Source organism: Ambystoma mexicanum, chromosome 7q, assembly GCF_040938575.1.
Source record: "Ambystoma mexicanum isolate Mex_15411 chromosome 7q, UKY_AmexF1_1, whole genome shotgun sequence".
NCBI lineage: Eukaryota > Metazoa > Chordata > Amphibia > Caudata > Ambystomatidae > Ambystoma > Ambystoma mexicanum.
The window spans coordinates 692309942-692333507 of NC_090941.1; the positions used below are offsets into that span (position 1 = coordinate 692309942).

Sequence of the window (23566 nt, forward strand, 5' to 3'; positions counted from 1 at the left end):
CAACTACTGTAGAGGATTGTTTCCTGAGGTCTCTACCGTGCCCCCTTTTCTGCACTAATATCCAAAAATTGATGGGTGGGAGGTTTAGTATTACTTTTACAAACTGGCACTGTTCTTCGACACACAGGTTTTTATTGCATCTGTGTCTTTGCAGAAGGTTCTGCATGCAAATCAGTATTGGAACTACCACTAATGAGAGCAGTCCAGAGTGAATTGCTAGGTCACGTCCCTTTTGCAAGTCCCCCATTTGGGGTGGGACCTGGCCTGATTTGTATGTGCCCATACCCCTTTGGCATTGGCATTGCTGGAAGAAAAATGATGGTCTGGATTTTTGCTCAGAGTAGTTGTCAGGGACTAATATCCATGCATAACTTTCCAGCCATCAACCATCAGTTTTGCATTTGTTGTTGCACTGGCCCACTCAGTGCAATGACCTTGAGAAAATGGATAGTCCACGTATGTAGGAAGTTGGAAGAATTAGAGTCCAATACAAGTACAATGGCATGGGGTTTCTCCCCCTTGACATTCTTGGCACCCACTTGGCTCACAGACGAGCTAGCATTAGCATCACTCATTTCAGCATCTTCTTCACTTTCAGCATTAATCTCCCTCACACCACCCTTTGGAAAATTTCTACTACATTTGGAAAAATGTCCTATCCTTCAACACTTGAGGCAGGATGCCTTAATTCCTGGTCAATTCACATTATTCGCCAAATGGGCAGTGCTACTATACCTAAAGCATCTTTTAACTGCATCTTGTCTACCATACCAATCCCGCTGAAGCTCACGAGTACTTTGGGTCACTCCCTTTTTAGCACCCTCCCTATGAGGGACAAAGTTTTGTCTTTGCAGAGATTTCCCTTGTTCTTTTTTTGGACAGCCTCAATGCTCATGATGTGAGGTATATTATTATCTTTACTTTCCAGCTCCTTCACATAAGCCAACATATGTTCAATTTTCTTTGCAATTTCCAACACTTCGGTCAGCTGGGATCTCCTTTTGTCCAAATCTCCTCCCATATCTTATTGTTTCTGACTTTTAACATGAATTGATCCTATAGACGTTCATCATAGGAGTCCTTAAAGATACATTTGTTTGATAACTCCTTCAAACCTGTGATGAAGTCCTCTCTAACTTTCTCCCAGGCCTTGATATTTGATGGCAAAGAAATATCTTTTGAGAATAATACTAGATTTCTTTTCATGTACATGTCCAGTTTTCTAAGTATCATCTCACAGGCATTCAACTCTCAGCACTGTAGCCTTCTCCACTTTCCACAACTCATTGGGAAGGTTCAGGTAAACTCTTGAAAATACGGCAGCCCTCAAAGCCCAAACAATGCATTACTAGTGCCCTGCAGCGATCAGTAATGTATGTGGGACCACGCATGGCCAGCATGTAATCCAGAAAGTCCTCCTTCCATATTTCCCACTTTAGAAAGGGTGTTCTAGGATAGGACAGATTTGGAGGTGGCAGACTGCACATGGTGGTAATGTATAGCAGAGGACCAAAGAGGAAATAATGTTATGGCCTGTAATTGTCCTTCTAATGGCCAATTGGAGCTGTTACTGTGCACCTGGTTGCATTATGCCAATTTCTTTATATTAGTATTACATTGCTGCAGTTATCCCTAAGCAGCCCATAAGTAGAGAGGGCTGGGCAGTTTATGTTCACACACAAGTAAGTATCCGAATTCCACTATAGTAATTCAATAAGTAATTCCTAAGTTTACCGCAAGGTTTATGTATAGGATAAGTTCCAATATTGTCCAAGACTGTCACTCACAAAAAGGTGGATTAGGTCCTTTCCTCAAGCTCTTCAGGGTAACAAGCGACTTTTAAACTCTCCAGGAATGTATCACAGGACACTTCATTAGACCTAGGAATACAGCCCAATCCGCACATCAACCAATCAGTACATCCTTGGACATAGAGCCACAGCGATGCACCATAGCAAAGGTCGGTATTTCCAAAGTAGCAGTACCACAGCACAACACAGAGGGGACTGATGCAGAGCTTCAGACAACAGCACAAGTAATTCCAGTAGTTGAAGGCTGCCAGCATCCAAGTATCCTCGAAGAGGGACATGCTCCAATCAAAACACATGTGGATCCTGGGGGCTTGAACATCTTCATCATCACATTTATAAAGGTAAGTCACAGCTTTTGTTGTTCCTCATATGTTTATTTGTTTTATTATTTATTTTTTTGCATTTATAGCAGCGCGCCAAACCCTCAGGCATCTTGGCACTAGATACAGTAAGTGCGAAGTGACATTCTTAAAAGTGCAAGACCACACATATGATATGATATGTAATTTACAACGCGCCTGTAAACAAGTATTTCTAGGCGTGACAAGACAAGGGAGGGAGGACAGAGGGTTGACAAGACAAACGATCTTACTAGGCTTTGTGTCATTCAGATCGTACAAGTGCTATGACGTAAAGTGCAGGGGGAAGGGAGGAGGGGCAGTGCAAAGGAGAGGGAAGGTGGAAGTGCAATCAGGGCACCATTGCTCTGAGTAAGTGCAGTCAGGGAAACGCAGCTATGGGTAATTGCAAGGAGGCAGAGGATTGTGGGTAACAGTTACAGCCCCTAAGTATGTGTTAGGACTGGAGGCAGTGCAGGAGAGACTGATCTTGGAGGAATCTGGTACCCAGTGGACTTTGATGGTAGCCAAGCTACCAGTCGGTGCAGGAGACTGTTAGGTCAGCAGGGGAGCGAGAGGGAGAAAGCAGAAGAGAAAAGGAAGGTCTTTGCTGCTTCTGTAATTTTAAGGTGGTCCGGCTCAAGTTTGAGAGGGGAAGGGAGGCCATTCCTGGGGGAGGAACCTGCATAGGAGAGATGTCTAACCCCACTCTCAGCCTGGAAAAGAGTCTGACCCTCCGAGAATTTGAGGTAGCTGAGCGAAGGGAGCGAGAAGGGAGGTATTTCGGAAGAGAAACTTGGATGTTGTGGGGGTCCCGGCCTCAGAAAGCCTTGTGGATGATGCAGAGGGTCTTGAACTTGATCCTGGCAGCCACCGGGCGTCAGTGGAGAGATTTCAGGGTTGGAGAGATACAGTCCCTGGGCTTGAGGCCAAGGACAAATCTGGCAGTCCTGTTCTGGATTATTTGCAGAGGGCAGAGAGTAGAGGAAGGCAGATTGAAAAAGAGGCTGTTGCAGTCGTCCAGCCCAGAGAGAACCAGGCCTCTCAAGACAGTGAGCTTCTGGGGAAAAGTGAGAAAAGGAAGAATACCTCTGAGGAGGTGCAGCTGGTAGTAGGCCTTCTTGGCATGGTCCGTGGTGTAAGGAGAAAAGGAGAGAGTGGAGTAGAAGATGACACCAAGGCTTTTAGCCTCACAGGAAGGCAAAGGAAGAGGGCCCAAGAGGGTAGCTAAAGTGAGAGAGGGAACGCGGGAGCAGGGGTCCCAATGAGAAGAATATCCGTCTTACTGCCATTACAGCAGAGATCCTTGAGGTGCACCAATCCTGAATCGTGGATAGATAGTCAGGAATGAGCAAGAGAGAAGCAGAGGTTGAGGGGTGCCTGAAAGAGAGCTGTGTGTTATCAGCATAACACTGAAAGTTAGAGCAGAAGGTCGAGATTAGGTGGGAAAAAGGGTCCAAGTAGACATTGAAAAGCCTGGGTGAAAGGATAGAGCCCTGGGGAATGCCACATGTGGAGAGAGAGGTTTTGGAGAGAAAGGATCCAAGTTGGACCTGGTAGGGTTGGTCAAGGAGGAAGGAGGTCAACCACTTCAGTGGCTGATTCTAGATTCCCAAGTTCTCATGGAGTTGTTTGAGCAGGATGGCGTGGTTGACCGTGCCAAAGGCAGATTAAAGGTCAAGGAGGATGAGGATGGAAGGAAGGCCAGAGTCAAGATTAGTGAGCAGATCTTCATGGGTGCTCAGGAGAGCAGTTTTCTTACCTCTGGCTGCTGTGAAGCCAGACTGATGGTCATGGAGATGGCCAACAGATTCAGTGTGGAGTGTAAGCTGGCAGATGGCCAGCTTTTCCAAGAGTTTGCCCAGGAATGGACTGATATTGATATGATATTTTATGTGTATAGCACCTATACACACATGTGTTTCAAAGTGCTTCAAGGCAAGGAAGGGAGCAAGGGAAAATACAATGACATTCTTACAATGCCTTGAGACATTAAGAATGTGAAATTAACTATCTTACTAGGCCTGATGACATTTCAGATAGTGCAAGAGCTTTGACAATGATAAGGAGGGGAGGGAGAGAGGAGGAGGTAGGAGATGAGACAGACAATTACTATCATACTAGGCCTGACAACATTTCTGGTAGTGCAGGGGAATGACAAAAGGTGAAGGAGGGGTGGGAGAGGAGAGGACCAAAAAAAGCGACTACTGTTCTAGGCCTGGCAACATTTTTGGTAGTGCTGGAGATTGACAAAAGGTGAGCGAGGGGAGCAGGGGGAGAGTAACATAACAAGCAATTATCATACTAGGCCTGATGAGATTTCTGGTAGTGCAGGGGAATGACAAAAGGTGAGGGAAGGGGCAAGGGGAGGAACAAAACAAGCGACTATCGTACTAGGCCTGACAACATTTCTGGTAGTGCTGGAGATTGACAAAAGTTGAGGTGGGGCGTGAGGAACAAACAAGCGACTATCGTACTAGGCCTGGCAACATTTCTGGTAGTGCTGGAGATTGACAAAAGGTGAGGGTGGGGGAGAAGAACAAACAAGCGATTATCATACTAGATCTGACGACAATTCTGATCGAGTAAGTGCATAGAATATAGTGAGGGGAGAAGGAGAGGAGAGAGGGCAAAGACAGGGAGAGGAAGAGAAGACTGAGAAGCAGTGAGTGTGGTGAAAGAGAGGAAGAAGCAAAGCAGGTGAAATACAGTGTTATAGAGCACATAAGCAAGTGGAGACAGTACATCAAGTTGCAGAGGCCACTACTGAACCCATAATGTTGCAAGAGATCAGCAACTGCAAGGCAGGATTCAAGTCGTAGAGGGGCACAACATGACACATGGTCACCATGATTACGTGATGCTTAAGGAAGTTCAGCATGAGATCGGGTGTTAGTTTGCCAGACAGGTAGGATTGGCAAAAGGCTTTTTAAGGGGAGAGTGCACAAGGGAGTGCTTCAGGAGAGAGGGGAAGGATCCAGTGGTGCTAATGTGGCCCTTGATGGTTCTGCATGAGCAGGGAAGCACCTTTTTGGATGACACTTTTATTGGACGGACCAGTCTAGAAACATTGTCAGGTGTTGTCGGAGAAAAAAGAGGAGAAAAGAGGAGGAGGGGGAGAGGCGGCCAGAAGGGGGCCGAGAGAGGTAGAGGGAGAGGAAGAGGAGAGAGAGGACAGGATGTCCTGAGTTTTAGTGGTAAAGTGAGAAGCCAGAACCGTACAGTGGAAACTGCAAAAGGATTGGCCAGGTCCTTGCAGATTTTAAAGAGTTCAGTTGTGTTCTTAGAGGCCACAGAGGCACAGTAACATACAGGTTACAACATACAGGTGGTACTTACTAGGATGATCTGGCAAGCCACGCCTCATGTTACAGGGGCTACAACAGGTATACAGATACATAAGAGACAAAATTAGGGTAAATGCATAAACTGGAAAAGCTATGCCTTGTGGTATGGGGAGCTACATCTGGTATACAGATACATTAGAGACAACATTGGGGTACTGCACAAACTGGCAAAGCTACGCCTCATGGCGCGGGGGCTACATCAGGTAAACATTGGTAACTAGGGTATGATGTCTTGCCATCAAACCATGATTTACAAACACTGCACCACATAATAATAACATAACATTATTTCACAATTTCTTCCTTATGAATATATTTTGAATTTTATCTTTTGCTTTTTCAATCATTTCCTTTGAATAATTGTTTTTGTATTTCATTTTGTTGTTCACTAATTCTTAATATCGTTGCCATTTTCGTGGTCTGCCTGATTGTTTATCTGAAGGGGTGCACCTCCAAACCTTCTTCTTTGTTTCAAAATTAAATATTCATATGTTACCAAAAATATATATATAACTAAAATAAGATTTGTGAAGTAGTGGTGTAGAACGAGATAAGGTTTACATTGTAATTGCCAGAAAACAGTCCAGGTATGGGGTGTGCTTAGGTTGTTAACTAGGAGTATACTCAATACCCATTACAGACAGCTACAGACTCTGGTGTAAATAGGTTTTGTCCTAACTTATTCTGAAATTACCATTATCAAACAGAGTACACTAGAAAACTGTGCTTGTCTAGTTATATCACAAGTTGTTTAATACATTATTACTTGAATGTCTAATGTAAATTTCAACTGACATACTATCATCAATAGAACATCAATGGGGTCACAAGTGGAAGATACAGGAGGGTATAATGACACAATGTCATACTTACATTAATTGCTATTCACTTTAGTGGAGTGTGGGTGATTCCCTGCATGAGAGAATTATGTGGGACTCACAGCAGTACATACTATTCTTTAACGACATGGGTTGCATACATTGTGATGCTTAAACTTTAAGATTTTATGATTTGTTACAATGTTTATACTAATTTTCTTAAAGTTTCTCTCTGTCATCCTCTCTTTCTTACTCCTTGATTAATGGGTATTCTTTTATTTATCAAGACAATTGCTGGCTCTATGAATTAATATGAACTGATATGGACTTGCTAAATTCAAGGGACAAATCTGTAATGAGATGATACTTGCCAATGAATAGCCTTGAGAAAGACCAATGTTATTAAAAACATGTGTCTACTAGGGCAAGGCTTTGCTTTTTGTATATTATGTGGCTAGGGAAAGATTTTGATTTCTGTATTATAACTCTTTATGATATAACTAGACAAGCATGAAATGGATGAAGAAGGCCTATCAGGGCCTCTATTTCCTATGCACAACACAAGAAGAGAATCGTTATACAGAAACAGGCCTTGAAACCTGCCAGGTTGAATAGCTGTGGCGACGGGGAAAAAAGTAAAGCGTGTGCCGAGGTGAAAGAAGCAGGGCACACAGCTTCCCTTGTTATAGAAGCGGACTGGATTGGCTCAGTATATCCATTGCCCCAGAAAGATAAGGACAATGTAATTGCTAAATTGCTGTCCCTTAAAGCAGGGGAGGTCAAATGGATTCACAAAATAGGAAAGAGAACACCAGGAATAACTTGAGCAGTGAGAGACTTGCACAGTTTATTTGCTTCAATAGTAGGAGATTAGGCAGGCGAGCTATGGAGAAGGGCAGAATATGCAGATGTAACAGCAAATAGCAATCAGCACAATGTACCACCATTTAATAATTGTAGAATGAACATGTGGAGGGGTTAAGAGTAATGCACCCGGATACATCAGACATGACTGGCATAATGACGCAAAAAATGAAAATAGATGAGGACCCCTTGCAGTATATCGAGGAGATGAAAGAAAAATGGTGCTTAGAAACAAGACAGGTTTGGGACATGAATATCCCATCATATGTCAGGTTCTCCTGACAGCGTGCAGATGCAAGAGTAGTAGGTATAGAGATCAAACCATGGCCTGAAAACAATTGAATATTGTCCGTTAGTGTAGGATGAAACAGCAGAAGGAAAGGAAGAAAGCAGAGGACAGAATGGGTGAAGAAGCAAAGTTAGTACACAAGACATTGGTGGAAATAGCAGTAGAAGGGGCAGTGATTACAAACACAGGAGATGAACAATATCAGCAGAGCTGTCAGCAGCCAGGACCCATGGGATTGCGAAGAAGAGGAGGAGGATTTAAACAGGTAAATGAATGAGGATTTGATGGAGGGAGACCTCAATTTGGTAGTTATGGGAAGGTAGGAGGACAACAACGTTGCACATGTGGGATGACAGGACATTATGCAAGAGGAACCAAATGTAGAGGGATGGCACCATATGGGTTGGCACCTCAGGGTTATAGAGGTAGGGCAGCATATGCTACACCCATGTATCCCCACAGCAGCAGACACAATATTCTTAGGATGCACCTCAAGCATAGCCACAGCAGGTGCCATATGTTGATTCCACACAGCAACAGGCACAACCCCAGTTTCAGCCATTACAACCAAATGCCTTACAAGCACAACAGACAACACAACAATGGGACAAGAATTTGATACCATCAGGGGTTCTACCACATTTTGGAGGAGCCACAGTAAGAGGAGGGAACCCCTTCCTACCTACAGGCATGAGTATGTATCCACAATATGACAGCCCACAGAGGGCTCTGATGTGTCCAGTAACTCCAGACCCTAGAGAGGACCCAAGGGTGGGAGTGAGGATAGGGAATATGGCATTCTATTTCTTAGTAGACACAGGGGCAACCTGGTCAGGTGTTACGTAGGGGGGATTTCCGTTGTCAGACATGATTATGGATGCACAGGGATTTTCTGGGGGTATTTTATAGGTTCCTTTAACAGAAAACATACTGTTCACAATTGGGATATACATGTTGTATTCATGAAGCACACCAGTGAATATACTAGATAGTGATTTAATGCACAAATGGAACATGACCATTTCATTCACCGACAAGGGCCTAGTGTGTTCCACACCAGGTATCCATTGTTTACATGAAAGATGTGGCCAAAGAGTTATGAGAGGAGTGCCACTTACCGCAGAATTGTTTTCCTATGGAGTACAGCTGTTGTTAGGATGGGTCCCTAGGATAAAAGACAAATTGTTAAGATTGCCCGCAGAATATGTGTTCAGGGTAGCTGTGTTAAGAGACAGGGAACAAAATACAGTAATTACAGTGCATGTAGAAACAGTAGTAGCAAGAGAGGACAGAGTGATTTTGCATGCAACAGATGCTGTTTTAGTGATTGTTCCAGCACTGTGACTGACTGACATTACTGACAAACCGTTGTTTCAAGATGGGGATAGCAATGATGAGTTTATTTTCCAGACCAGCTTCCCATATCATTTGAAAATAGAGTACAGATAGGTCCCCCAGAAAATAATAATGTCTACAGAAGTTTTACTATATTGTCATGAAGGATTATGGACTAGTGACCCCCATGTTGTTGGTCTCCTTACAAGCAAAGGAGCGGTTAGAATTCCACTAAAGAATGGGGCAATGCTAGCCAGAGTAAAGCAGTATCCAATGTCAAGAGATGCAGATGAAGGAATATATGAAACAATAGTGGCACTGCTACAGCAAGTCATAATAGTACCATCAGAATCCCCATGTAACACAGATGCGTACCTAGTTAATAAAGCAAAGGGGTGGTCGTGGAGATTTATACAAGATTTACGCCCCTTGAACAACATTGTGGAAGCAGAGTTCTTGATTGTCCCCCAACCCAGCCACATTTCTGTGCAGCATACCCACTGATGCCAAGGTTTTCAAAGTTTTGATTTGAAAAATGCCTTATTTTCCACTATATTGCATCCGGACTCACAGTATCTCACCTTGTTCACTTATAGAGGGAAAAGGGGTCAGCACACCAGATTAGCACAGGGGTATTGTGAATGCACCAGTGTGTTTAACATAGCGTTACAAATGGATTTGGCTAACATACAGACAAAGAGCACCATGGTCCAATTTGTTGATGATCTACTGGTGTGCAGCACCCCAGATGAGCAATATAGGACATATTCAGTGATGCTGCTAACGTTATTGGCAGAAGAAGGATAGAAGAAGGATAGAAAGTAGATAAGGAGAAAGTGTAATATTATCAGAAATAAGTCATTTATTTGGGAAAATCATATCTGCAGAAGGAAGGTGACACCAGAAAGAGCAGAATCAATACATAATACACCCTGACCAACCACAGTGAAGGAAATTCAGCACTTTCTAGGATTGTACAATTGTTGTCGATCCTGGGTGTTCGACTATACCACATATATCAGATCTCTGTTACAATCAATAAAAGAAGCACATAAAGAAAAGGAAGGACAGAAGAAATGGTTGGGACATTTAATGAATGTTCTCAAATTTAAATGGATATGTGAGGATGGTTGTCCTCACACAGAAATACCTGATGGGGTACAAACCTATAGCATATTACAGTAGGCTGTTAGATCCAGTGATGAAGGGACAATTGCCATGAAAGCAAGCATTGGCACCAGAAGCCTTTGCTATTGAAAAATCAGCAACAATAACAATGGGCTGTGCAGTGACACTGTATGTATGCCCTGTTCGCAATTTTACAAAAAACAAAAAACATGTTATGATATGATATGTTATTTACAACGCACTTAATATGCAGAGGTTTCTAAGCGCACCTGGTATCGAACCTGTGTTGCTTCATGTCGTCTTGCTTCCAAGGTGAGCATGTTGCCCATGAGCTATCCTCCCGAGTTGACAACACAGCAAGAATCTGGCTATGAGGCGATCAAATCCAATCCCACAGTTAAAGTTGTAAGGTTCCACACAGGGAAACCCGGATGATCTGGAAGACGAATGCGATTATGTACATGACTGTTCTACATATGCCGATGTACATGATGACATACCCCAGATTAAGGAAAACAAACTTGAGGGGGGAGAGATTTCATTTGTTGATGGTTCATCAACGATCGATCAGAGCACCAGATTGAGACATATTTGTGCATCAGTGGTCCATAGTGAGGATGGAGACCTTGAGGTAGTAGCGAGAAGGAGATTGCCTCTGCACTACTCTGCACAAACAGTGAAACTTGTGGCATTGATGACATCACTACAACATTGCGCATACAGAGAGGTGACAAATTACTCTGATTCAGCGTACATCACATCCACTGTATATTCAGGGTTGTCCGGCTGGAAACAGAGGGGGTTCCATCGATCAGATGGCATGCGAGTGCAACCGGCCACATTGTTGTTCAAATTGATTGATGTGCCCACACTGCCTACATCATTGGGAGTCGTGAAGTGCTCCTCCAACTCTAAGAAGCAGCGTATTTGACGGAAATATTAGAATTAGTAATAATAGCAAATGATATAAAAGTAAATACAAAAGAAAAGCAGACTCATATAATGCATTACCCCTGACACAGATAAATGCAGGAATTGTGGACCAAGAGGGACTGCTCATGGTCCCTGACTGATTTATTGTCGCAACAGAACATCACAGGAAAACCTCTAAGGTAGATAGAACTGTTGACAGTAGGATTAGAACAGCTTCACTACTCCACTCATGTGTCTAGAGAACTTATAGTAGCATGTGCATGAGCTCCCAATTTGCATGAGCATGTACGTGATTCTTTTGGTAACTGCTTTGTTTGTCAGCAATTCACAGCGGGGCATGCATTGAGGACTGTGAAGTCAATATTACTCTGCCCTTCACCACCATTCTGGCATCTTCACATTGATTACGTTGATATGACACAACAATGTCATGGCTATCGGTATATGATGGTTGTGGTTTTTCCCTTTTCATGCTGGATAGAGGCAGGTCCATGTGCTCAGCCAGATGCTAATTCAGCAGTCAAATTCCTTGTGTTACTGCCCATCAATGAACTGCACTTTGCAAATGATAGATTTAAATTGTCACCTTATTTGGCATAAAGCATACAGTATGTTGTGTCTATCACCCCAAGGTGAACAGCATTGTGGAACGTCTCAACGGCCTGCTAAAGGAGTGTATTGCTAAAATAAGAGTTACCCTCCACAAGGATTGGCTTTATTGTTTGCCATTGGCCCTGTTTGCCCTACAAAATCAGCCAGGGTCAGATCTCCACCTCAACCTGCATGAATTCGTCACTGGCAGGTGAATTAATGTTCCCCTTTTGCGTGCACATGCACAAACTGATGCCCAGAATTCAGCAACTGTTTTAGGTGATGAGTTTCATACATATTTGACTGTGATGACTGATGCTCTGAAGTTTTTATCCTGCCAGGTGAAGCTGCGACGGGGGGACCATCCACAATGACCAGAGGGGAGGGAAAAGATAAAGATCTGACAGCAGCGATATTACCACCTGTGGGATGTTTTTACCCATGCATAATAGCCCTACCATAAAACTGTGCAGTACTGGCATGGAAAACATCATGATGGCCAGAACTCCCCAGAGAGTGCACAGGGAAAACATGAAGAATAGGCTGCCACCCATTTTTGCCTATGTTGTGAGCACAGGAGGGCACTGCCTAAAACCACCATTGGGCTACACACACAGTAGCCTGAAACCATTGGGAATGGCAATGCTGATTGCCAAAAAGAAAGCAACTCAGAACTGTGGGGAATTCATTTTCTTAATCCCAAAAATGTTTGCATTACCAGTACTCACCACTATCAGAAAGCCGGCGTTTTAAAACCACCAGACTTTTGTGTAAAACTGAACAAATGAAACAAAACCAGACCAAGGAAAGACTTGCTAAGAGGTGGATTCAATGTAAAACTATATTCTGAAATGACTTGAAGGAAGTCATTATTTAATGTATATGTAAAAATTGTAAGTGATTTAAAATGGGAACAAAAAGTGACATTTAGCTGAAACCTGGCTTAATGAAACTGGATTCTGCCTGACAACTATCCCCGACAGGAGTTGAAACCTGCTCAGCCACTCTTCCCCTTGCCAAAAGGAGTTGTCACCTCTCTGATTAGATTAGGGGTGGAGCAGCTGGGGACTACAGGGAGTTGAACAAAGGCCTGTCCTGGACTCAGGTAAATGTTATATTGGGGGCGTCGTAAAATAGCTTCCTCTTGGGAGAAACTGGGGGGCAGCTGTGCCTCTGTGAACAAGCTGGCTTGGGGGAAGCGGATAAACCAGTTATTCCACCATGTGATGTGGGAAGCCACACCCGTTTTTGACCAGAGCATAATTTTAAAAAGATAGCTAACTCATAGTGCGGACTTGTCAGAATTATATAAGTAATATCATTATTTTTGTGATTTTTCTGTGAACATTTTAAGAGGCGTTAGGACCCTGTGGTGTATTCTGGGGGGTTGCTAGCGGAAAATAGGGTCTCACTCCAAATGTATGCATGTTAAAAATCTGACACTTTATCATAAGTAACCCATATCCCTGGTGCACATTTGTGTAAAATCTGGAAAGGTTTAGAGGTCGTTATCTGGATGAAAAGGGGAGAATTCTGTCATCAGTGGACACGACATTGTACAAAGACAGGGATTGGATGGTTTGGTGCTACAGAAAATATGTTAACTGGACCTATAATATTAGAAAAATGGTACATAGATAAATATGTATTTGGGTTAGAAATAGATTTGTGTGCAATCTGACAAGTGGAGGTTCCTCTGACCATAAAACCTACAGCATCACTCTGACTCACATTTCCTTCCCCCAATCAAGGGAGAGAGGAGGAATTGGCCAATGATAAGTGAGAGGGGCAGGTTTAGTTATGACCAACGCACACACCCACTTTCCAAAACACATAAAAAGAGACTGCTGGGACAGGTAGAGACATTCACTTCCATTTGCTGCGGAGCATGCTGACCGACGACTTCACATCCAGAGATCCAACACTTAGACTTCCAAGCTAAACAGAGACTACAGAACTTTGAACCAAGAAGGCCCACTGCAAGCAAACGTATTTGTCAGCAGGCATCAAAATCATTTGCAAACTATTCCACAGCTGGGCGAGCTGTTTGAAGTTTTGCCGAGAATTTTTGCAAGAACCTGTAGCAGTACCCAGAAAGCAGTGTTACATCCAGAATCCAGAGAGGCTAGACCAGAGAGCAGAGCTGACCCAGATCGCTGTGAGCAGAACCGGTGCATGATTGACTCGCCGAGCAGACAGAACCGCAGCCGGACGTGTTGACCAGATCCGTGACGAGGCCTAGTTCAAATTTATATTGTGAGTACCTAGCAGAACTGTGCAGAACCAATCTCTTAGTTAAAATAATCTAATCCAAACTATTTTAACCTAAGTAGAACTGCCTTCTAGAAATCGTGTCATCTGTCATTTTTAAAGCTGCACAACTGTCACCTGTCAATTCTGCAGCTGCAAGCTGTCACCTGTCATTTTGAGTTTACTTTAAATCCGAAAAACTACCTTTATTTAATTGTCCGTATCTCTGGAACCGTTTGGGCTAGGAACGAGACTTAACTTTCCCCTGAAAGCTTAGAATCTAAGCTTTCCAACAAGCCTAGAACCAACTTCCTACTTTTTATACTTTGTCCGCAATCACGATTTATGCACTCGCAAAATTTACCGCGATTTGCGATTTGGCTCAATTTCTCCACTTGTCAAAATAGCAGCTCCATTCTTTCTTTTGTTAAAATCCGTTGCAACTTGGTAATAACTCATAGAGCATTGCTAAAGTGAGCCTGAACTAATACTAACACGCATCTCCCACTCACCCTGAATTTCTAGAGGGAATTAAAATCAGTTGGCACTTTTTCCCATCCATTGCCATCACATTTAAAAAGCATTTTGGGCCTGTGTTTCAAACGCCTACCTGTTTCCTCTAAGCTTGCTGGGGGGGAACTGAATTTCGTATTGTATTTGATTGCATTCCTGAGAACTGTGTGCTCCTCTTTCCATCTCCTTCCATTTCTTACATAGCATAGGGGAGGGGGGTGAATTGCCAGAGAAAAAGTGATTATCTTATATTTTGCTAAAATCATATCAAGTATTTCTGTACTGCATTTTATTCCTCATTGCTTTTCCCTTGAAATCATAAAAGTATTTTTGCTACTTTATCCATCCTATACTAACTCCTCATTGATTGTAAAGAAGTGTGCTAGTGCCAGATTACCCATTGTTGATCAACATCATATGTCTAAGTGTACTATCAGATATTAATTTATTATAAAGTGTGATATATATATATTGTTTAAATTCTCAAATAAACCTTTTAATTTGCAAAACAAACCTACTTCTTGGCTCAGTGGGGTCAGGGGGATTCTAAGAGAGGGGTGTTATACAAGGGTGGTCATCCAAAGTACTGAACTGGATATAAAAATACATCAATAAGGGTTTTCCTCAGCATCCCAGACTAGACATTGACTTAGCTGTAGTGTTGATTGAATATCGCTTACAAAAGTGGGGGCTCGGAGACGGAATATTCTGGGTTAGAGTTACCACTTGTGCAGATTAATACAGTGTGCCAACTGACCAGATACACATATCCGGTTAGATCACCACGCTGTTTTACACTGTGAAAGCATCCCTCAAAGGAACGCTCTAAGGAAACGGTCTGTTTTGCAAAATAAAATACAAACTTTTGTAAGTCAGGAAGGAACTCAAATTCCAGAATGACGACCTTGGTAGATTTGAAAATAGCCAGAGAGCACTTCTTACATAAGCTATTTGTGAGAGGTGAGTGGACTCATCAGGACCAAACGGTCTGGTTGCGGGCAATCGCGCAACAGGTCACTGAAACAGGGTCAGATATATGGGGAGATCAGGGTCCCCTACATGTGGCCCTGAGTGAACTATATATGGCCCCTAAAGCCAAAGATGAACATAATAAGATTGCCAGGATAGCGGCATATTTGTATCTATACATGGGAGCCATGCAGGACAAATGTGCTGAAGGTCAAGATCTGGCAAATAGGCAACAGATGGCGTTAGAGAAGGCCCAATCTGATCTGGACTCTTCTGAGCAGAGGCTGCTCAGGTGCCAGGAGTCAGAAAAGGACAGCAGACAGTACATCACTAAAATAAAGGAGGATATGGATGTGCTGCAACAGGAAAAGGCTGACCAGGATACCAGATTTCTGGCCTTGCAGAAGGAGTACCAAGAAGGTTTGGACTCCCTACTGCAGAGCCAGAAATAGCTGGAGCAACAGTTAGACTTCAATAGGGCATGTGCTGAGCAGGTAGTCACCCTGCAAAGCCACCTAGATAGGGAGAAGGCAGAGAGCAATAAACTGATTTTGAAAGACCTGGATACCCAGGCAGAGTTTGACCAGGAGCGCCAGAAAGCTGGTGCCTTCCAAAGGCAAAGGGACGACCTGGCGGCACAGATGCAGGCTCTGAGTCAGGAAAGGGATACCTTAGGCCAGGAAGTCTGCCACTTAAAAAGGAAAATGGAAGAAAATCACCTGGCCCTCCAGTGACTGGGTGACCTCCAAAAAGAACACCAGAACTTGTGAGAGCACACCAGGAGGGTGGAGGATGCTCTGGCAAGAAAGGAGCAGGCCAATAGGGACACAGCTCAGGAGGTAACCCTCCTGCAGCAGAGACTGGCCCAGTACTACAGGACCAATCAGGAGGCACAGAGAGAAAATGAGGCTCTCTGTCAGCACAATGATAGGCTCCAGCAACAGGTAGCCATGCAGGAGAGACTGATAGAGTCTAGTAAGGCCTGAACTGAGGAACTGAAAGCGCAGGCTCTTGCATTGCAACAGGAAGCAGGGGCGGATAGAGATGAGGTTCGCTGGGAAAGAGAAACTCCTGAGCATAACCTCAGGAGCCCTAGTACCAGAGGCCTTCATCTCTCCCAGTCCCTGGACTCTGCCACCCCCATGTCCCCTCGCGCACATGAGCCCAGGGCCACGGAGATGGCAGATTACTATCCAGCTAGAAGTATGGGGCTCATAGGCCAGTACCTCCCAGGAAGGGATTGGCGGGCATCCGGGTATGGGCACCCAAGCACAGTGCAATTTAGTGGGGAACCCCAGGAGAGTAGGCCCATTAAGGGCATCCTGAAAACCTCTGCCCAGTTAGGTCAGTGGGGGGATACCCAGCAAATCCTGGTAGCAAGGAGGGATCTGAAGACTCCTCTGAGTGTCACAGGACACAGGAGACTAGGTCCCCACATTCTGCCAGCCATTCCCAGGCTTGCAGAATCTGGGAAAACCTGGAAGATCAGACAGGCACCTCTGGGAGCAGCGCTTCTGAGTCAGAGGATGAATGGACCAGGGTTGCCCGAACCAAAAAGGCCAATAAGGCAAAAAGGGCCTTGCTTAAGGACCCATTGAAACAAATAAAGGCAATAAGGAGTGTCATCACGCCTTATCATAAGAACGCCAAGTATTCTGTTTGGGAACACTTGGAGCTCTATGAGCAAATGATGGAGACTTTCCATTTGAAGGACAGCCAAAGCTGTATTCAATATGTAAAGTGGACCTTCTCACCAGAATACTCCAGTTTCTTTGCGGGGCTGGAGGATCAAAACCATTCAAGGTGGTCCACATACAGGGCGGCCATCTTGAAACATTTTTCTGTGCACAGAAATCCTCAAGAGGCTCGCAAGGCAGCCTACAATTTGCAATGTGGGGAGGATCAGGCCCCACAAGAGTTTGTGCAAGAATTAAAGCGTGCTTTTGCGCAGACCACCAGAAGGGTGCGCACGGATAGCAGAGAATTTATCAATACGTTTTTCCATGCCTTACCCAAATACATAATGACCCAGCTCATGAGAGATTTTCATGAGGAAAGATCTTTAGACTGGGTCATTGAACAGGCTACCCGGATCTATGAGGTGCAGAAGCCCATCGAAAATAAAAATAATGCGCCGAAAACCCCCAAAACCAACAGCACCCCTGCTGCTGCCAAGGTGGCAGAGGTAAAGGTTGCCCCCGTTTTAGATTTGGAGATGGGGGGGGGCCTGAAAACCTGCCTGCACCATATAATTCACAGCCCAGAAGGCCCTCGGGCCAGTCACAGACAGGGAGTCGAGGAGGTAGTCCCACACATGGGGTCCCCCGCTCCCCTGACTATGTAAGTCCCCGCTACAAGGGAAACCGACCAATCCTGGGTTATGTGTGGACTCCTCCAGCCCAAGGGGGGGATCCAGCCAAGTACCTAACCCAGGGAACTTCCCTCCCAGCTTCCCACAGGAGGGCAGAAATTCTCCAAATCCTGGGCAGAACTTTTTCCCCAGGTATCCACCCAATTTCCAGCCCCAAAATCATCCATCCTTCTTTCTCCAATTCCCTGAGCCCAGACAACCTAATCAGGGAGAGGGGAGGCAAAGGGCGGAGGGGTACCAAAATCTTCCCAACCAGGGGTACTACCAGAGAAGGGATAGCTACCCTTCCCGGGATCAGCCCAGGGGAGAAAATAGAGCCCCGTATCAGCCTGAGCGGGTTTCACAACTTGAGCGCCAGGTCCAAATATGTCACGGGATCTGGGTCACATAGTGAGGGCTCAACAGAACCCTCAGATGAGCATGCCACCGCAGAATGCCCCAAACTCTGGACCTGGTGCTCCAGAACAATGACGGGGGCAGCACCCGAATAACCCAACGGTTCCCAGGGAGGAGGCACATGGGGAAGGGGGGTGTAAAGCCTTGGAGGAAGCTTCCTTCCCAACTTGTAAACAGCCCCTGGAAAACCAGGAACCGGAAACAAAATCTCCTGCCCCTGAAAGCCTGCCTCCCAAGGAGCAGAGGGGGGCTAGGAGAAACAAAGGACCCAAACAGACCCACTTTGTGGAGGTTGTACAGGTCTTCCAATTTGAGGGAGAGGGATCCTCAGAAGATCCTGGGAAAAGGATCTTCTCCTTCAGAGATGGGGGAACTCCTCCCAAGGAAAAATGGGTCCCAAGGGATGCCAATTCAGACTGGGGAAATGTGGAGACTGAGCTACCGCCGCCCATCATCTCATCCCAGAAGCGACAATACCAAAATCCTGTGGGTCAAACCCATCCTGAGGACTGCCTCCAAAAAGGGGGGTGGCCCAGAATCCGAAACCATTTCCAGTTGCCAACTTTTTCTTTCAGATTCCCCAGGCTCTCCACAGAATTCTGCCCAAATCTCTTCGCTAGCAATGTCCAAAACCAGAAAGTTAGCCCACCAGTTGTCCAAAAATGTGCATTATCTGTGCCCCCTTGAGGAGAAGGAGGGAAGATACTATGCCCCGGTACAAGTACAGGGGCAGGGTATAATTTTGGCACTGGTGGACACTGGATCCTAAGCTACCCTTCTGTCCAAAAGGGCCTTTGAGGAACTAAATGCAGGAAGGGGGGAGAATTACCGTATTCCTCTCACCTCTCTTCCTGGACAACTGCAGAACTTTGACGGGAAGGAAATTCCCGTTGAGGGGACTGCAGACTTGGACATTAAAATTGGGCGATACAAGGTGAAACACCCGGTCATAGTAGTGACTCCAGAGGGCACCCTTTATTTACTAGGGAATGACCTCCTGAGAAGGTTGTCACCCCTAATAGATTGCGTAAACAAGGTCCTCTGGACCCAGACTAGCCGACCAATGAAATTAAAACAGAGTGTCAACCATGTTAGTTTAAATGGCACCTGCCACATGGTTGAACAAAAATCTGAACAAGTAGAATTTCACTTCCAGAACAACCAAATTCCAGACGTGACAGTAATAGCAGTAGGACAACAGACTGGTGAAGGGGGGTCCTCTCTATTTCTGAAAATCAACCTTCCTTCCAGTTTAAGGTGGTATTCCACACTGGAAGGAAACACCCTGAAATTCTTTACTAATCCACAAGCAGAAACTCCCACTCCTATAGTCCAGAAAGATGTGAAATCAGCTCAGAGCCTGGCTGATATTCAGCAAATTGGAGAGCAGTTGTTCATCCCTGTTCAGTTAAATGATGGGAAGGACTCTGTCCTCGCTCGAGTGTGTGTGAACAACGGTAAGAGCTTCATCAGCGAAGCCATGTTCCGCCAACTCCCAAAAGATCCAGCCATTCTCACATTCAAACTGATAGACAAATGGGAAATGGACCTGGAAGCACCTAATTCCAAACATCTCCTGCCAAGCAGGTGTATGCTCAAAATCTCCATTGGCAACAAGAGCATAGTCCATAATATTTGGGTCGTGTGAGACGTCACTGCCGCCTTTTACTTAGGCAGTGACATTCTCAATCGCTTTGCCATTAGTTTGGACCTAATAAACTTCAAAGCTTGGTCCCGATTAGCGGATAATCCCATGGGCTTTGATGACCCAGAAAAAGCATTTAGGTCAGCTCAATTGCTACCTTATGCAGTTGAAATTCAGATCAAAGAGGAAGTCACCATCGCAGAAAGGACCCGACAATTCTCCCTGGAAGTGAAAGTTAAAAGAGGACAAAAATTGAAAAACCTTGATGCTTATATCCATCTAAATGCTTCTCTCCAACAGCAAGGGTTAGGGGTAAACCCAACACCATTAGTCAACATAGAACATGACATCATTCCAATAGAGGTGGATAACAGCGACTTAAAGAGTATTACTCTAGCCGCAGGCACCATTATTGGAACGGCGATTGATGACCGACATTTCTCCATTGATTTAGGAAATGAACTGTTAGGACCAATCCCCAAGGACTGTTTTGACAGTGACAGTGAGGACAATACAACACCAGACAGGATTTTCACCCGGCATGGGGGGAACTTCCTGGTGTGCACTTCTTGCACTTATGGTAAGGAAGATGTGACTTGTGACTTCAGGAGGGATGAGGTGATTTTCCAGGTCCATGAGAGCTGCCTTTCCCACCTGAAGCCTCCGGTCCAAATCAGCACTCTGACCAGGGACTTCTCCACCCAGCTGGAGGAGGCCGCTGAGATAGCCAAACCAGAAGTCTTTCCAGGCTTCAGGCAGATGGTGGAAGAGAGAGTCAACCTAGCTGATGCCTGTTTGACTCTGGAACAGAAGCAAAAGTTGAAACAAGTTTTCTTGGATTTTCAAGATCTCTTTGCGGTAGACTCATATGACTGTGGTCGCACCGACATCCACACCAAAACAATTCCCACGGACCCTGGAATGACTCCAGTGTTTGTGAAGCAATATCATTTGGCTCTCGCATCCATGGAGTCCCTTACTGAAATAATTAAGAACCTTGAATCCCGGGGAATAATCCGTCCAGTCCACAGCACTTTCAATAATCCGGTGCTGGGAATATTGAAGCCAAACGGCCAGTGGAGACTGCGCCGACCTTAGGGAGCTCAACAAACGGGTCCATACTTCCCGATGGCCTCTGCCCTACATTGACCAAGGGCTGGCCCAGATTCAGGGGTCACAGGTATTCACAGCAATAGTCCTGACCAATGGATACTGGACTGTGCCTGTCAGTAGGGAGGACCAATACAAACTGGCTTTTACCTTTGGGGGCCAGCAGTACACATGGACCCAGACAGCCTTCGGGTACCTCAACTCCGGCAATGAATTCAACATTTTCCTACATAAGGCCATGCCCGACCTGGGTGCGAGGGGTAACCTGGCTTATGTAGATGATGTCCTCATCAAAAGTTCATCTGTGGAGGAACACATAGCGGAGATCCGTTATGTTCTGACACAGTTGAGGGCCGCCGGAGCAAAACTTTCCTTTCAGAAAGCACAGTGGTGTAGAACCCGTATTAATTTCTTGGGGCATGAGATTACTCCTCAGGGTCTCTGTCCCCAAGAAAAGAAAGTGGAAGCACTCCAGAAACTGAAAGACCCCACAACTCTGCGGGAACTAAGGAGCCTCCTTGGACTGACTAATTACAGCAGAAAGTTCATTGAAGGCTACGCAGAGATCACTAGCCCCCTGATTCATCTCTTGAAGGGGGGGTCAAGTGGGAATGGGGTCCAGAACAATCCGAGGCAGTAAAACAACTCAAAAGAAGCCTCTCACAAGCACCTTGCCTAGCTTACCCTGTCAGAAACAAGGAGTTCTTCCTGGAGACGGGGTTCTCTAATACGTGCTTGACGGCAGTATTATACCAAAAGCATGACAAGGTCAATAAAGTAATCTTCTATGCGAGCAAAACTTTATCCTCTGTGGAGGAAAAATTCAACGATTGTGAGAAGGCACTCCTGGCAACGGTGTGGGCATTGAAGAATTACCGCCCGTTTATCCAGGGGGAACACATCATAGTGGAGACTCCACACCAGCCTCTGCAATATCTCCAAAGTGACAGAATCTGGGCCAGAAATGTGAGTAATTCCTGAATTACTTCCTGGATTCTGTCAATGCATGGCTTTCCTGTGGAGGTCAGATATGGCCAAAACAAGAAGAGTCCCCTCGCGCAAGGTCTGGCTGACTTGCATGATTGTGCCAGAGAAAACTGTCTCGAGGACGAAAGTCTAAAAATCAAGGACAACATGGAGGCATACCTTAATTCCCCACACAAAGTCTTTGAAGAAGACAAGTGTGAGGGAATGCCCACTGTCTATGTGGATGGATGCTCTTACCATGTTGACAACAACGGGGAGAAAGAACTGGTGGCCGGCGTAGGGAATGCATGGGTGAAGGAGTTTCCAGAACCCTCCGCTGGATACAAAATTGGTCCCCGAAGTAGTCAGGTGGCAGAATTGATGGCTGTGCATCAGGCCATCCTCACTGCTGTCAAAAATCAGCACCTGGTTAATTGGAAAACCAGAGGCATGTTATGTGCTAATAACAAACCCCTGAAACATGGGAAGTTAATCCAAAAAATTGATGATCTGGTCACCTCGAATGGGATGACCATCTACTGGAAGAAGATCAAGGGTCATTCCAAAGTAGAGGGACCAGACAAAACTGGAAATGACTTAGCTGAACAGCTGGCCAAAACCGGGGCCATCCAAGGGAATCTAATAGAAATAGAGTCCCTGTTGGGGGAAATCCAGGTCACTGCTATCACTAGGTCCCAGACAAATGCTCACAATGATCTTTCAACTGCACAATGGAGTAAGGAGACCCCTGATGCTGATTTAATTACAGCTCAGAAGGGGGATCCAGTCATTGGTAAGTTTAACCAACACCTTGAGGACCCTGAGAAATTTCCCCTGACGGATACCGGTTACATTGGGAAAGAGGACCTAAGAGTGTTGATGAAATGTCCAAAAATGTTCCGAATCCAAGGCGGTTTGCTGGTAAGGAACTCCAAAGATGGCCACGATCAGTGGGTGGTTCCTATCTCATTCCGAAGCCTGATGTTAAGTCACGCCCATGATGCGGCCACCGCCTGTCATAGGGGGTTTCACACAACACTGGAAATCTTAAGAGAGGTTGCATACTGGCCACACATGGGGCAGGACCTCGACCAATACTTGAAGGGGTGTCTTGTGTGTGCACAATTTCAGCCATCATCCCTCACACACCGTGCACCTCTCCAAAAGAGGAGGATGACACTGCCATGGTCAGATTTGTACATGCTTGTTTACCAAGTGGGTGGAATGTCTCCCAGCCCCAAACTGCAAGGCAGAAACAGCAGCTGCCCTGATGATTAACCACATCTTTTCCCGTTTTGGTCTACCTCAAAGGATTGAGTCAGACAGAGGTAGCCACTTCACCAGTGAAGTAATGACACAGATGTTGGAGATACTGGGGGTTAAAAGGAAGCTACACATTGCTTACAGGCCAGCTTCTTCTGGAGCAGTGAAGAGATATAACCGAACCATTGTGAGCATCTTAAAAAAGTTTGTGGCAGATTCTGGGCCAAGTTGGGATATCCGATTACCTCTGGTCCTAATGGCCATCAGATCTACCCCTTCATCTGCAACCAAAATGTCACCATTTGAGTTGATGACTGGACGCAAGATGGTGCTTCCCCAGCATTTGCTCTACAGAACCCAAGAGCAAACGTTGATAAATGCCTCCACAACTCATGAGTATGTGGAGAATTTAAGGAAACACCTTCAGCATGCTTTTGCCTATGCTCAGCGGAATCTAGAAAGATCAGCTGAGAGTATGAAAACCCACTATGATTTGAAAACTACCCGAAAGGAATATAAGGTGGGTGATCGGGTCTATCTATACAATTTCCAAAGGAACCAGGCCAAACAGCGAAAATTCTTGCCTACATGGAAGGGACCGTTTGAAATTATAGACAAGATCTCCCCTG

General features: G+C 45.1%; 1 protein-coding gene across 4 annotated transcripts in view; it reads right to left on the reverse strand.

Annotated features, from left to right (window-relative positions):
* SGCG (sarcoglycan gamma) overlaps positions 1 to 23566 on the reverse strand; it is a 1266244-nt gene that overhangs the window by 876666 nt on the left and 366012 nt on the right. For 2 of the 4 annotated variants that reach the window (XM_069639249.1, XM_069639248.1), the window contains exon 2: positions 8586 to 8632. The exons of 1 other annotated variant lie outside the window; for it this stretch is intronic. The gene's annotated coding sequence lies outside the window, so the exon portion shown is untranslated. Of the gene's footprint in view, positions 1 to 5488; positions 5509 to 8585; positions 8633 to 23566 lie in introns of those variants that run through there. One more of the 4 variants, XM_069639251.1, reaches the window with a different exon arrangement.